This window comes from Eubalaena glacialis, chromosome 4 (assembly GCF_028564815.1).
Source record: "Eubalaena glacialis isolate mEubGla1 chromosome 4, mEubGla1.1.hap2.+ XY, whole genome shotgun sequence".
Classification (NCBI taxonomy): Eukaryota; Metazoa; Chordata; class Mammalia; order Artiodactyla; family Balaenidae; genus Eubalaena; species Eubalaena glacialis.
In genome coordinates, this window is record NC_083719.1 from 24,360,238 (window position 1) to 24,376,108 (window position 15,871).

The following is a 15,871-nucleotide window of genomic DNA, read 5'->3' on the forward strand; positions in this document are numbered from 1 at the left end:
GGTTTGTAACCAGCTTGAAGGCAGTAGAAAAGCTTTTTTTTTTCAAGCAGCAAAATTTCTTTATAGATTAATTAATCAATTGTGTCCTTTATTTATTGCCTATAAAATGTATTTATGTATGAAACCTTGAAAAAATGTTTAACACTTTTTATTTATAAACACTTATTATATCTGTGCCTTTGTGTGCCTTAATTTATCATTTTTCAAGTGTATTTAAAATGTCTTTTATCTCACTTGATTCTTACTCAATGCTCTGAGATAAACTATGTGTTAGTGTTACTAGCCACATTTTAAACATAAAGAAACTAGAGACTAGTGAGGTTTTAATAGCTTGCCCTGGTGAAAGAAAGAAAACAGGATTGCAGAGGTTGTTGTCATTTCTATTGGGTTGGCCAAAAAGTTCATTTAGGCTTTTCTGAAACATCTACTCCTGCCTCTCTGTCTTAAGAATAAAATGAGAACAACTGCTTTTCTTTGAAAAATATTTGGGTAAAATATAGATCCAGTTTTTAAAGTCTATACTTCTAATTGCATCTATTGATATTGTCATTTAATTTGCTTTTAGTAGGCTACAGTTTGAATATATGGGAGACTTTTTGTGTATTCTTATGTTTTGATTATTTCTCCCAGGATTCCTTCCTTCCAGAGTATGATCTTATTTAATCAAAGAGAAATAGTCCATCATCTCAGTACTTAACCCTAATATAATGTTCATCATCAGCAAACAATATATAAAACATGATGCCAATATAATATATACTGGTTTCTATCATGAGAATAATGTTATGGAAAAGTAGCAACAGCAATGTTTTACTGAGTGCTTACTATGTGTCAGAATATTTCTATGTCTTTTACATACATTAGATCATTTAATTCTTAAAAAAAAGAGCAAAATAAATTAGAAAGGTGTTATTGATTGGTATGCATCCTCTAGAGATGAGGAGTCATTGGGAGGAAAGCAAGTAATTTGCCCAAGGTCATCCAGCTAGGAAGGACAAGGTTAGGATAAAAACCTAGGCAGTCTGGCCCCTGCTCCTCTACCTTCACACTCATCCACATTTCCATGTCCAACTCCCAAATCTGCTTCTCCCAAATTTGTCTTATAAGCAGATTGAAAAGGAATTCCTTGATACTCCAATAAAACTCAGCAGTTTCCTCTAGGTTGCATCAAGATGTGTTGTATTTCCTGTTTTTTGGCTTCATCACACTAAGCTCCTTGACTTTATTTATACTTTGCAGCCCAAGCACATCCTTAGGTAAGAATTCCTACTCAATAAACTATGGTTGAATAATAAATGATAGGATGAACACATTATCAAATTTTATTGAACATCTGCTATGTACTGGGCATGATCTAGATACAATGAAAGCAGCATTAAACAAAAAAACTAGCAAAATATTTTGTTGCCATGGAGATTATAGTTGTTCCAAAGGTCTTAAACAGCTTCATATGATCCTGAAAGACTAAATCTGATTTCAAATTAGTTGAGTTTCCTAGCATCTGAGGCTGAAATAGACAATATTTACTAGTTTCAAAATGATGTAAATGTCAGTTCATTTAATTTTTTTAAAAGTCTAAACCTGTGAACCGAGCTTGTCAAGATGGTGCAACATAAATCTTTCTCCATACGGTTTAATTAGACGTTGTTAAGTAGAGTCATTTGTGCTTTTACTTACCACTTTTTTTTTATCCCACATTAAATAGGGCTACTCTGCTGTCCTTATCTACTTTTTCTTTCTGTATTTTGTTTCCACTCTGTATAAACACCTAATCTTTGACTATTTCAATTCAATCATAAATTTAGTTTAAAAAAATCTTCTTCTGCATGATCAAACCTATTTGAAGTGCAGGAATCAGAAATCATCCTGGTCGATCTTATAGTTTTTGTCAGAACTGAGTTTACCTCTGAGAAGGGAGCTAAGTGATTCATTGAAATATTATAGAGTTGTCTCCTAAAAACCTCAGTATACTTGTGTGATTCAACTCATCACAAAAATCATCTATTATTTAAAAAATATATGTACTTACCAAAGGAAATAATTTATTATATCATCTCTGAATAGATAAGGTCAGTTTTTACTACCTTTAATATCACTTATATATATGTGAACATTTGCTAATTTATTTATAAAAATACATTTTAAAAAATGCTTTAATTTTTCTATGCTTTGTCATTTTACGTTCTATAGCAATAGGGTGCTACAAACTACGAGCCAAATTATGTATCTGAATTTACTTAGAGTTTGTGTACTTTCTGTGATACCTTGTGTTTTCTTTCTTTTTAAAGTTTTCTAGTTGATTCCCGTTGGTGTGTTGAAAGACTTACCATTTCTCAACCATATAATTTTAGGCCTTTTACTTAATATTGTAATGGCTTATTTCCTACTACCACCTCTAATGTAGAGATAATAATACTTGCCTCAAAAGTTATGGAAAATGAGTCATAATATTAAACAACTAAATGTGTGAGGTATTGCCTAAAGTGTAGTTAAGTATTTATTAAATCTAGTTTTATTTTCATATCCTGATTTCATTTATTCATTCATGAAATCTTTTTGGATAACTTTTCATGCCAAGAACTGCATAATGGTTGGAAAGTAAAAAAAAAAAAAAAAGATATAATAAAACATTCTCTACTTCATGGTGCTCCCTGGGTATCATAGGCATTTCAGATGATGACACAGTACAATATGTTGAATGTCAGAAGTGGAATTATCTGCAGTCCCAAAGTATGCCATTCCATGTGTATGGGCACACAAAGAAGGGGCATTGATCCCAGTTAGACAGAGAACTAGAAGGAAAGGAAGGAGAGGAATTTGGGGTTGGTAGGAAAGAACAAGAAAAGCAGGTATGTAGGATGAAAATGTGGTGACCATTAAAATCACTGATGTAAACAGAGAAATCTAGAAAGCAGTTGAGATACATGTCAGAATCTAGAGAATTATTCTAAGCATGAAGTATACTTGGAGATGTAATCAACATCTAGAGTGAATAATAGCATCAAGGGAGGAGGGCAAGTAGAGTGAAACAGCCAGTTAGTGGCTAGTGAAGGGAATGCTAGGGAACCCTAGCCTTTAAGGAGCATGGAGAGGAACTCTTGAAGAATGAGAGGAAGCAGCCAGAGCTGTCTCAAAACTACATGATGGGTATAAAGTTTCCAAATGCATAAGAACTGAGGAGCAAAAAATTTTGCAAAAAGGTCAGTTGATTTATATAAGGATTGAAAACCTTTTCAGATTTAGAATTAGAAGTTCCCCAGAGACCTCATTTTTTTTTAATAGTAATTTTTAAAAATTTTATTGGAGTATAGTTGATTTACAATGTTGTATTGGTTTAAGGTGTACAGCAAAGTGATTCAGTTATACATATGTTCATTCTTTTTCAAATTCTTTTCTCATATAGGTTATCACAAAATACTGAGTAGAGTTCCCTGTGCTATACAGGAGGTGCTTGTTAGTTATCTTTTATATTTAGTAGTGTGTGTATGATAATCCCAAGCTCCTGATTTATTCCCCCCCCCCATTTTCCCCCTTTGGTAAACATAAGTCTGTTTTCAATATCTGTAAGTCTGTTTCTGTTTTGTGAATAAGTTATTTTGTGTCATTTTTTAAAAATTAGATTCCTTATATAAGTGATATCACATGATATTTGTCTTTGTCTGACATACTTCACTTAGTATGATAATCTCTGGGTCCATCCATGTTGCTGCAAATGGCATTACTTTGTTCCTTTTTATAGCTGAGCAATATTCCATTGCATACATGTACCACATCTTCTTTATCCATTCCTCTGTCAATGGACATTTAAGTTGCTTCCATGTCTTGACTAGTGTAAATAGTGCTGCAATGAACATGGAGGTGCATGTATCTTTTCGAATTATGGTTTTCTCCAGATATATGCCCAGGAGTGGGATTGCTGGCTCACACATTAGTTCTATTTTTAGTTTTTTAAGGAACTTCCATACTGTTCTCCATAGTAGTTGTACCAACTTACATTCCCACCAACAATGTAGGAAAGTTCCCTTTTCTCCACACCCTCTCCAGCATTTATTGTTTGTAGACTTTTTGGTGATGGCCATTGATTTTACATTTCTCTGATAATTAGTGATGTTGATCATCTTTTCATGTACTTTTTGGCCATCTATACGTCTTCTTTGGAGAAATTCCATGATGATGAATATAAAAGCATCAAATCTCTTTGGACAAAAAAGTGTAGAGACTGTGAATGGCCTGTGTAGTGGAAAATACAAAACAGTGGAGGAAAGTGTAAGATATGGCATTCACAAAAACTGATCTAATTATATGCATAGAAGGATGGTTTATTATTGCCAAGTAAAGGACCTGACAGTTATCATCCTGTTTTTCTTTCTTTTTATCCTCTCCCCAGAGACTTTAAAATTAGAAAATTTCAGTAGATTATTTCAGTAAGATTATTTTATAGATTATTTCAGTAGAGTAAATGTAAACTACTCTCTCAAAACACAAGATAAAAAGAGAGTATATAGGTAAATTTTTCCATTTGGATTATCAGTCAATATTATCACTAAATATTGACCACATGCAATTTAAAAGCCTGTTTCTATATTTTTTCTATTTAATGTTTCTAAATATGAAAATGTATAATATGTAAATTGTAAATGTGTAAATGTTAATATGTAAAATGTAAATTTTAAAAAATTGTTATTAAATCTAGATATTTTCTGAAAAATGAAGATATTCCTTTTAAGTTCTTTGCTCAAACTCTCCTATTTGATAAATTCTCTAATTGGATTTTAATGGAATTTTTCTTCCAAATTGTGCATTTTTCCTATATAAAATTCAGATCATTATTCATTTCTGCATTAAATTTCTTAGTCTTTGAAAAATTTTTCATTTAAAAATTAATAACCTATATTCTATATAAAATTCATATTCAATTTTTCAGAATAAAGAAAAAATTGAAGAGTATTAGGACTTCAAATTGTAAAAATGTACATATACATTTTAAAATGTTTATCTTTGCTATGATTTTTTTCATAATCTATTGTTTTTTTCTTTACATGTACCCACTCACTTCCTGACCTAGTAAGGCAGCTATTCTATTTCATATACAAATGAAGGAGAGGAAGGATAAGCAAATCTGAAATTTTAATTGTATGTGCTTTAAAAAGTCAAACAAAAACCGTTAAATGATCTTGGTGCTTTGACTATAAATTCAGTGACCCTATTTTGGTCTTTTTGGTGGTTAGTTTCTTAAAGTCTGCATATCATGTATGCTGAGTTGATAGTTATGGATTTTTAAAAAATCATAAACCACTCAGGTGATTGTGGGCTTCTATACTTTTTCTGCACCTATTATTCCTATATTCTACCCTGTCTTAATTTTTTTTCTTTAAGTTATGAAAGGAATTCTTTGTATCATCTTTTTGTATTCTCTCTCCCACGTCTACCTCTAACTGTAACCCATTCTCTCTCTATTATCACTCAATTTTAGCCTCTAATTATGTCCCTTCTGTCTTTTTCTTTCTCCCTCTTTGTCCATATTAGCCCTTTGAACCATAACTTTCTGAGAAAATGGAAATGCCCTCCATCTGCACTGTTCAATATGGTAATGAGTAGCCATGTGTAAATACTGAGCACTTGAAATGAGGCTAGCAAGTCTGAGGAAGTGAATTTTTAATTTTATTTAATTTTAATGAAATGAAATTTGAATAACTTCACATGGCTAATGGTTACCATATAGGACAGTGCAGCTTTATACCCCTTATTCTTTCTCATTTTCTCATTCTGTCTCCTCTGCCTTGGTATATATTTCTTCTTTGTCTCTGTCTCTAATTCTAACTGTAGTTTTTTTTTTTTTCAGAACTTAGGGTCACTTGCTTAACCCAAATGAAAGGCAGAAGCTATACTTCAAGTGCAACCACAAGGCACTGATCTTGTTCATAACATTAACTCCTCTTCCAGCACCTCCAGGGGCTGCTGACTGGAGCTGTTTGAATCTTTTGCTGGTTCAGTTGTGATAAACCCTGAGGGGCTTTATCATACACTACTTTTTTTTTTTTTTTTTTTGGTTATTGTTCTTGAACTCCACAAAAATCATAAGCCTTTAGGACACTTTCAAGTTTATGATTCTTGAAGTGAGTTGAAGGCAAGGAAATGTTACAAACGACTTTAAACTTGAACAATGTAGGCCTTTACTCACGATTTTTTACTCTTTCCAACATTGTCCCTCGCATTATTTTCCCTACCTCACTTATCGATCTTATAAATTTTGCATCTTCTTTCAGATACTACTCTATTAAAATACATCTTCAGTCTATTCTTTCAATACTTAAGCCATGTCCAAAATTTGATATGTCCCATATTTTAGAGATCAGGTGAAGCCTCAACTGAAGCAAAGACCATTCAATTTTAAGTTTTACAGCATTATTTCTAAAACCACTGTATTATAAAGCTGTTTACTTTTCAAATTCTTAGATCCATGGGAAATTTTATTTTTGCTTATATACACTGTAGAATTTACTGCTTCATATAAGAAAAGTTAACTTACTAATCAGGCAAATGAATCAAAAGCCTTTAAATATTTTGTATAACACTAATAAGAACAGGCTAAGGATTTTTAAAAAGGGCTAGCTAGCTAAGCTTGGTCCCGGAAAACTTGTGAGCACATTACAATTGCATGTTAAATTGTAATCTCTCGGTAAACTGATTCTGTCATTTTAAATTGTGTGAATCTGTGCCTTCCTAATGATTTTATTTTTCTTTGTGATAGAATGCCTCCTTTTCCCTTTCTGTCACATATACATGTGCAGACACACACAAAGGTTTTCAAATTCTTGCGCTGGATTTGAAAAGCTCTGAAAGCCAACCAAACTAGTTTCACTCCCTTTGAAATAAAATAAGCAACCTGTCATCTACTGAGTTTAAAGCACTATTCCAAAAATATGTTCAATACAATTTATATCTTTTAAAGTTTAACTTTGGATTTTTTTTTCTTTTGGTTTTGTTGCTTTTAGATGCGCTTTTTAAAAATGGAAACATTCATATTTCATGGCTATTTTTTTGGAAGAATTTTCAGAAACATTTTAAGGAATAAACTTTAAATTTAATTCAAAATTAATTTATTTATACATTCGCATTTATAGACAAGTTTTAAGATTCCTGAGAAGCCCCAGTTTCCCAAATAATACTAACGCATTTATTTTCACCACAAAATGAAGTCGATCCAAAAAAATGACTTTTATGATTCTATAAAACCAATGCTTATCATCTTATCAACAATGACCAAAACTATATTTGCCTCTGAGGGGTGGGATAGGGAGGGTGGGAGGGAGATGCAAGAGGGAGGAGATATAGGGATATATGTATATGTATAGCTGATTCACTTTGTTATACAGCAGAAACTAACACACCATTGTAAAGCAATCATACTCCAATAAAAATGTTAAAAAAAATAAAATAAGTAAATAAAAGCTAAAGTGATATACACAGTGTTTCACTGCTCCAACTTCAGGTAGTGGGTAAATAAGAATGACAATAAAATACAGTGTGTGACAGGATGAAGTCAGGTAACAGGAATCCAGTAGATCTTCCTGAAGTCACCATTCATCCTGCTTATGCAGGTAACAAAGCTTGGCTGACATGCAGGTGATAGATGGCTGGCTCTATCCACTCACTGAGTGGAACATGTAGATGAATAATCGTGATTCAGATCTGTGCCTTAGTTATTTAACAAGTTACTCTGTATAGTGAATTTGGGGGGTATCTTGTGGGTATCACAAGAATAAACACAAAAGTAAAATCTGCCAATATTAAATATGTAAATTCTATTTTTTTCTTATCTGGACTATTGTCTCCTGTAAATAAGAAAATTTTAAAACTGTCAATGTTGGCTAAGAGAGTTTCATATATACTGTATCCATACTTTTTGTGCTTTTACTGTTGTTTTAAGATTTTATGATTTTTCTTGTTTCTATTAACTCAGGCCAATTAAAGCAATTCCTTTTGTGGGCATTTGGGTCATTGTTTTCAAGTTTATTGATTCAATTGCATTCTATAAATATTTGTGAAAAATCACTTCTCGTCATACTCTGTGCCAGGTGCTGGCAAAATAAAGATAAATGAGGCACAGTTACTATGGTGAAGGAAGTAACTAGATACCATAGTAGGTGATGGAGTTCTACAGCTGAGTACAGAAAAGGGCTGCAGTCTGTAGTACCTCATTACCCACAGAATTTTGAAGACAGAACACATCAGGGTGGAGATTTTGGTGTGTATATTAGATGTCACCTCCAGAAAGAATTTCAGTCTTTTTTTTTTTTTTTTTTCCAGTTTGCCTGGTGCTATTAAGAAAGTACAAATCCACTGAATTCTGAATACTAATCTTGTGACAAGTACTTTCAAATGTATGACAACTATTGGTTTCATATTGTGGACAGCTTGGCTACAAAACACTAAATAAATGGAGAGCCTAAGTATAGTGACGCTAGGTGGGAACACTTAGGCTTTCCTGAGAGTAGAGTGATGAGTATCCACACAGATCTGCATTGGTATCAAGGAGCAAGACCAACAGTTTGATTGATGTCACTCCCCACTCCTTGATTGCAAGTCTGTTAAATAAAAAATGTAGGCTGTCTTGGACACATCATGTGCTATGTAAGATATTAAGTTTCAATTCCTTTTCCCATAAAGTTGACAAGTTCTTATATTATACCATAAAAAATCCTTTGTCTCTAGCAGAAACCAATCAACATATAGGAAAGAGAAAATATTTAATATTATAAAAAGAATGTAAAGTTAAAGGCAATGTAGTAAAGAATTATTGGCAAACAGGTTGCTATTTGTGTTGATCTTTCCTTTCTTTCCAAGTTTTGATTTTAGATTTTAAGGATTTTTAGGTTAGCAACATCATATCTAGGTTTTCTCATATTTTTGTATATCAGCAAGATTTCACACTTCTTGATATGTTATGATTTTAGACATTTGTGCTTTAAGAGTCTCCCCAAAATGGATCTTGGGTATTGAAATTCTAGACTTCAAATTCACAGAACAAGAACCATATCTTATTTTTTTTTGTATCCCTCACAGATTGCTTTGTAAATAACTATTTATTTACAAAGATATAGGGTTTAATAAATAATATCTGAATGAAGTGACAAGTCAAAAATCAGTAGTTTTTTTTTTCTAATTTGTCCAGGCACTTAGGAAAAATTCTCACTAACAATTTATAGCATAACACCAAATGTAACACGTAGGGAACAATAATGCATATAAAAGGCGTGGAACATATTTAAATGCTATGTAAGTGGGATTAGACATGAATTATCTGTGGAAAGATCATGTTTTCCTTAATTTACAATCTCTAGGTACATATTATTTATTATATATGAAACATAGTGTTCTAACACACTGTTTTTCCAAATAGTCTGAGACTTGGTAGGTAAATTAAATTTCACTGGTGCTACTTTCACTGGACTCAGTCATTCCTAGTGATGGCTCACACTCTTGTTTCTTGAGTTCAATGCTGCCCACAACCTGGGGTTATGCTTTTGTTATTTGATAAAGCAATGACCATGTTATTGAGGAATAAACATCTAAGTTCCTAAATAAGCTCATATTTTTCTCCACTTACCCCAAACATAACTACTGTATAAGATAATAGATGCTGAAGAACTGAACATTTCCCACTGACCCTTGCTAAGCACTAGCCCCAACTATTCCTCACTACCCCTCTTTTTTTAATTTAATTTTTTATACTGGAGTATAGTTGATTTACAATGTTGCATTAGTCTCAGGTGTATACCTATTCAGTTATACAAATACATATATCCATTCTTTTTCAGATTCTTTTCCCATATAGGTTATTACAGAATACTGAGTAGAGTTCCCTGTGCTATACAGGAGGTCCTTGTTGGTTATCTATTTTATATATAGTAGTGTGTATATGTTAATCCCAAGCTCCTAATTTATCCCTACCCCACCATGTTTCCCCTTTGGTAACCATAAGTTTGTTTTCGAAGCCTGTGAGTCTGTTTCTGTTTTGTAAATAAGTTAATTTGTATCATTTTTTTAAGATTCCACATATAAGTGATATCATATGATATTTGTCTTTATCTGACTGACTTCACTTAATATGATAATCTCTAGGTCCATCCATGTTGCTGCAAATGGCATAATTTTGTTCTATTCTATGGCTGAGTAATATTCCATTGTATATATATACCACATCTTCTTTATCCATTCCTCTGTCAGTGGACATTTAAGTTGCTTCCATGTCTTGACTATTGTAAGTAGTGCTGCAATGAACACTGGGGTGCATGTATCTTTTTGAATTATGGTTTTCTCCAGATATATGCCCAGGAGTGGGATTGCTGGCTCACACGTTAGTTCTACTTTTAGTCTTTTAAGGAACTTCCATACTGTTCTCCATAGTCGTTGTACCAATTTACATTCCCACCAACAGTGTAGGAGGATTCCCTTTTCTCCACACCCTCTCCAGCATTTATTGTTTGTAGAACTTTTGATGATGGCCATTCTGACCGGTGTGAGGTGATACCTCATTGTAGTTTTCATTTGACCACTCCTCTTGTTATACCCAAATTGACTCACCAACGGAGGCTAAGCCCAGCTTCAGACATAATGTCTTTATATATGATCCTGTATTTGTCATAACCACATACAAATACTCAGAACAAACAAATCTGACTGATCATCTTCAATCTAAGGTATATAGATTTGGCTGAGGATCAGAGCATGGCCAAGGAAGACAGAAAGAGAAACCAGAAAGTAGTTAGCTGAAATACAGGGCAAAGCTGATGAAATTGGAAACTTGAATTTATGTGGTTTTCAAGGTCACATATAATCTTTATCAAAATTGTCTATATTGGTTGCTGAGAAGTTATTAACAAAGATTGAAATCAAATATATATATTAATTTATATTTATCCCCTTTCCTATAAGTTATTTACATATTAAAATGACCAAAAATTTTTGTTATATAAAGGAATGATCAGGGTTGAATCTGGAAACAATTTTAACTTTTATCTTCTGCACTCTCCTATATAGTAATATACACATATGTATATCTTTATTTTAATGTGTATATGTCTATATACATATATGTACCTATATAAAATATAGCCATATGTGTGTCTATATACACACACATATATGCAAAGATGCACATTTTCTAGAAATATATCCCCAAATTTCTACCCCTGTGCTTTTCCTAAGTGTATAGTTACCGCAAGTTAGTTTTCTTTGACTCTTAGAAGCGTGTAATCTGTTGGAAGGGAAGATATTGCATTAATAAGTAATTTTTATCTTTAAATGTCTAACTTCCTATGGATACTTATGTTTGTATACTCAAAAATAGTTCAAGTCAACAAAACCCAGTAGCAAAAACTACAGTTGGTGGCCAGATCTTGTTTCATAATACCATTCTCCAAAATGCAACCAGGACTCTTTGGAGAAATGGCTGTTTCTAGGACTGAGACAGAAAATGTGTATGATGATTGTAGAGTATTTTGTAGTGCCAGAAAGTAAGGAAGTGATACACACACACACACACACACACACAATGATGAAGAAATACAAAAGTGATACAGGGGCCAGCCAAAAGACCTGGCACAATTTGAGAAACAAAATAGAATACTCTTAGATTATAAAGTATAAAATATCCATACATTCATGTTGATATAAAGAAATGATTGAATAAATGAGGAATAATAGACAAATTTCCTGCACAGAAGAATTTAAAACCATTTATGTAGATATGCTACCCTTCAGAAGGTACAGATTAACTCCCCACACCTTAAGTGTGAGCTGTGCATAGTGACTTTTTTCAGGAGTACAGTATGGAAAGGGAAAAAAGTTACTTGACAGTGGAGAAACCTAATAAACACTACCTCAAGTTACATGATCAAGGTTAGCATCAAAAATGGTGTCATATTGACAGTATATACTCATGATGCAATGTGCTAAGAATGGCATTTTACTTCTGAGATCTTCCTCCAAAAAATACACAACCCCAGTCTAATCATGGGACAAAAATCAGACAAATCCCAATTGAGAGACATTCTACAAAACGGTGAACAGTAATCAAAACTGTTAAGATCATCAAAAACAAGGAATGTCTGAGAAACTGTTATAGACAAGAGGAGTCTAAAGAAACAACACTATTAGATGCAAGATGGTATCCTGGATGAAATCCTGAAACTGAAATGGGGCATTAAGAGAAAACTGAGGAAATCATAATAAAGCATGAACTTCAGTTAATAAAATATATCAATATTAATTGTGACAAATGTATCATACTAATATAAGATTTTAATAATATGGGGGACTGGGCATGGGGTATATGGGAACTCTGATAATCTTCACAATAATTCTGTAAATCTAAAATTGTTCTAAGTTTATTAACACAAATAACTCAATTTACCAGAAAAATTATATCAGTCCTTAAAGCATATTTTTGTGTATATGTATTTGTATTAGTTCATAATATTTTTTGCTTTCACCCACTACTCCATATCCCTTGGGGTATAGTATGCTTTTCTTCTGCACAGATTATGGATTTGCCTTTGACTTGGTTTGTTCAATGATCTGTGAGTGGTTTTGGTTCTTGTGTGGTTTGGCTTGAACTCTTTTACTCCTGGGTCAACCATGAAAGTAATATCCCTGGGTAGTGCTTGCCCACGGAGAATGTGAACACATGTGGAATATATCTGAACCCTACTCAAAGCCCAGAGCAAAGTCGAGCTCACTGAAATATGATGCAGTGTCACCCAGTTGTTAAACAGACCATGAGTAGAAGAATAAATGCTTGCTAGATAGACCACTGAATTTTCTGGTGGTCTGTTAGTGTATTGCAACAGTAGCAGAATAGTGTATAACACAAATCTTCATGGAGATGACCGTTGCTCTTTGCTGTAATGTATGTGCTTCCCTATTTATTAATTGTGTGTGTGTGTTCAGTATGCCCACAAGTCAAATTTCTAAAAAAGTTGTTCTACTGGGAAAATGCCAACTAAGTGTATAATACTATTTTAACTAGTATTCAAGAAATCAGTAAAACCATATGTAACTGACATACTTTGATTATAGTCTTTTATTTAGGAAATAATTTTAGTTCGTCATAGTTACGTGGTTTTTCTATTCAAGATTTTGTGAAGCAGACCCAGTCCAATTTCACGGTCATGCCATTTGTAAAATGGTGTAATCCAGTGAATTATGAATGTTGGAATGGGCTCATATATTAGGCGCTGTCTCTGTTTTTGTGAATATTGAAACGTATTTTGCTGATATCAAGTGATAATTATTTAAAAAGAAATTTAACAGCATCAACAGTAAATGAAGTACTATTTGAATATATGTATATGTCTTGATTTTTTAAATACATGGTGCATACTCACGATATGTTTTTGTGCATATAACACACACAGAGATATATAAAATCTCATGTACACCCCCCTCCAAATATGTATAAATGAGTAAATACCTAGGCAGTGAGCTAGATGGCGATATAGCATATAAAGATGTAATTTTACTTTAGGATCCATGGATTATGACCCCATAGGTCTAGGTCTTGAGAAACTCTAGCAACAGTAGTCTGTATGAAATGTATTAAGTATTATTTTTCTCTTATTGAATAGCATTTAATTGTAAATATATGGAATATAATCTTCCTAAGTCACATGAAAATGGCACTGATAATAAAGAAAAAAGTTTTAGCAAAGAATATTTCTATTATGCTCCTTATATGTTGAAACATTTTTCATAAGAGTTTATATAGTTAAATACGAAACTATCAAAATGTGTTCTTATTTTTGGCAATGTGCTTTGCTGACGAGATAAGCATGTTTATTTTTTTAATTTATATATTTCACTTTTTATTTTTACAAGCTTATTTCTTTCTTTGAATAATGAAAAATATTGGGGGCATAATATTTAACTTAATATATGATATTACATTGAATGGCAAGTAAAATGTTTAAAAGTTTTTCTTACTATGGTTATTATATTAGCCATAATTTCAGGTTTCAGGGCCAAAAGAAGGATATCCTAAAAAGCACAGAATGTTTCATAGCTTTTCATCCATCTTAACCTTCTACGTTGTCCTCCTGGTAACACATCACATATCAGGAGATCATTAGGCAAATGCAGATAATTGGCAATTTTGATTAAACGTGAAAAAAACTATTTTGTAAAGAAATAAAAACATGTATGATAGTGGACTAAGTGTCCCTAATAACTGTGAGTAGGTTGAAACATATAGTAATTAGAAAATGACTCTAAAATAAGACATTCTGTACACACACACACACACACACACACCCATAATTCCATTGATTTTTAAGTTACATGTAGCATCCTGAAGGAAAACTAACAAGAATAGTAAGTCAATTCTTCTTTTTACAAAGGTCTGAAAATTTAAGGGACAAACTTAACAGTAATATCCAACATCAAATGTATGTGTGCAAAGCATTTCCTGAACAGAAAGGAAAGAAAAGGCATGGCGAGACTAGGTTGAGTATGGAATAATATTATTTGAGGACAAGGAAGTTATTTGTCCAGTACTGTGTTAGTTTTCTTAATATTGACTGTAATTATATCAAAACTTCTTTCATAGTTATTTTCTAGCCATTTTTCAAATGTGCCACTGAGAATTATTCTATTCCCAAAGTGATTTTCAATGTATTTATTGAGATGTCAAATACCATAAAATTTGTGGCCCTTGTTTTCTAACAGTCACTATCGTGGAGAGTAAAAGTAGTTGGCTCTGTACTTTCATGATGCTGGATGTCAGCAGTGGAGGATTCCATGCTTTATAGTAGGAGATATGAACTTCCCTCCCCATTTTTTTTTTAAATTAATTAATTTATTTATTTTTGGCTGCTTTGGGTCTTCATTGCTGCACGCAGGCTTTCTCTACTTGTGGCGAGAGGGGGCTACTATTCATTGCGGTGCGCAGGCTTCTCATTGCGGTGGCTTCTCTTGTTGTGGAGCACAGGCTCTAGGCGCACGGGCTTCAGTAGTTGTGGCATGTGGGCTCAGTAGTTGTGGCTCGCAGACTCTAGGGCGCAGGCTCAGCAGTTGTGGCGCACGGGCTTAGTTGCTCTGTGGCATGTGGGATCTTCCCGGACCAGGGCTCGAACCCGTGTCCCCTGCATTGGCAGGCGGATTCTTAACCACTGCGCCACCAGGGAAGCCCTCCCTCCCCATTTTTTTACCTACTCTGTTATCTTATCACTCTTAGTCTTCAGTTGGCTCTATACTTAGGGCCACACAGAGACAATTCAGGTATCCCTTTTAAGCCACTAGTTGCACCCTGTTAACAGGGCCTACTGAAATGAGAAGTAGGAGTGTAAGGCCAATTAATAATCAAATGCTTTTGCTTTTTGTTTTTGTTCATATCTGATGTTTTTCTCTGTTGAGAATCTCAGGAGAAGGAGTGTTGTCTTATCTGGTAACAATCCAGTATTCAGTAGTCTTAGGATCATCATATCTTATATTACATTTTGCCTAAAATGTATAATTATGGGCTCTAAAAATAAATCTAAGATTAAAATATGATTGAAGTAAAAAATATATATAAACAACATTTTTGAATGCTGTCAGACAATTTTCTTAAATAATTTTCTCTAAAAGAGAATAATAATGATGGTTGAAAATGTTGTTTCATGATCCAGGCAATGCAGGAAAGCAAAATTTTAGAATTGCTTAGAAAATAACACATTGATTAGAATCAAAACAGTTTTATTTTCTGCTTTTTAAAAAAAATTTTGGGTTTTAGTGTCTTCACTCCTTTATGTCTTGCCTACTTTTGACTTTTTCTTTTTACCTTGGATTCGATTGTCATCTCTCCTAGATGAACCAATATTGATTACCTAAA